The sequence below is a fragment of the Rhinoderma darwinii genome, assembly GCF_050947455.1.
Source record: "Rhinoderma darwinii isolate aRhiDar2 chromosome 3 unlocalized genomic scaffold, aRhiDar2.hap1 SUPER_3_unloc_16, whole genome shotgun sequence".
NCBI lineage: Eukaryota > Metazoa > Chordata > Amphibia > Anura > Rhinodermatidae > Rhinoderma > Rhinoderma darwinii.
This window is the reverse complement of record NW_027461741.1, coordinates 561,699-563,133: the sequence shown is the minus strand read 5'-3', so window position 1 is coordinate 563,133 and position 1,435 is coordinate 561,699.

Genomic DNA, 1,435 nt, shown 5'->3' with positions numbered 1-1,435 from the left:
ACATCCAAAATGGCAACATCTGGCTCCAATATTTCAGGGACCTCTACAAAGATATCCCGAAAGAAGAACAAAGCCAAGAACAAAGACAAATAATATCAAAATTGAAGGCGATGGAGGAAACACTTAAAGATTCTCAAAACCCCCTGGATACACCAATAACACTGCAAGAAGTAAAAGAGAGAACCTCAGACATAAGGTGTAAAAAATCCAGCGGCCTAGACAGAATCTCACCGGAAATGATAAAACACAGCCCGCCAGAAATACAGGCCGCAATAGTAAAACTATTTAATATGGTGCTGAGTGCCGGCTACTTCCCTCAAATCTGGAACCAAGGCCTTATAACACCAATCCACAAGAGTGGGGACAGGTACGACCCGGCCAACTACCGAGGGATATGTGTCAGCAGCAACCTGGGGAAACTGTTCAGCAGCATCCTGAATAAGAGAATCCTCAGCTTCCTCACCAAGCACAATGTCCTCAACCAAAGCCAAGGAGGCTTCATGCCAAACCACCGCACCACTGACCACATCTACACCCTGCGCAGCCTCATCAAGAGCCACGTCCACAATACAAAGCATGGGAAGATTTACGCCTGTTTTGTGGACTTTAAGAAGGCCTTGGACTCAGTGTGGCACCCGGGCCTATTCCTGAAACTGCTGGAGAGCGGAAAAGGAGGTAAAACCTATGACGTCATCAGAAGCTCCTACACAAGGAATAGATGCAGCGTGAAGGTGAACGGGAGAAGAACGGCAGATTTCCAGCAGAGCCGAGGAGTCAGACAAGGCTGCAGCCTCAGTCCAACGCTCTTCAACATCTACATCAATGAACTGGCCACAGCTCTGGAATCCTCCTCAGCACCAGGTCTCGCCCTCCATGACACCCAGGTGACATTTCTGTTGTATGCAGATGACCTTCTGCTGCTATCACCAACCGAGAAAGGTCTCCAAGACAACCTGCAAATCCTAGAAAAATTCAGCTCCACGTGGGCACTACCCATCAATGCAAAGAAAACCAACATCATGGTGTTCCAGAGGAGAAACTCAAAATCCCCCAAGAACCCGACCTTCACAGTAAATAACGCCCCACTCACAGCGACCGACAGGTACACCTACCTGGGCCTAGAAATCAACCAATCAGGAAGCTTTAAACAAGCCATTGAGATGCTGAAAGACAAGGCGTGCAAACCTTCTATGCCATCAGAAGAAAACTCTACCACCTCAAACCACCAGTGACGGTCTGGCTTAAAATCTTTGACTCCATCATCTCCCCAATCCTCCTGTATGCCAGTGAAGTCTGGGGTCCGGACACATACCCAGACTGGTCAAGGTGGGATTCCAGCCCAACAGAAATTTTCCAGCTAGAATTCTGCAAACACCTTCTCCAAGTCCATCAGAGTACCACAAATAGCGCCTGTCGTGCAGAACTGGGCAGATTC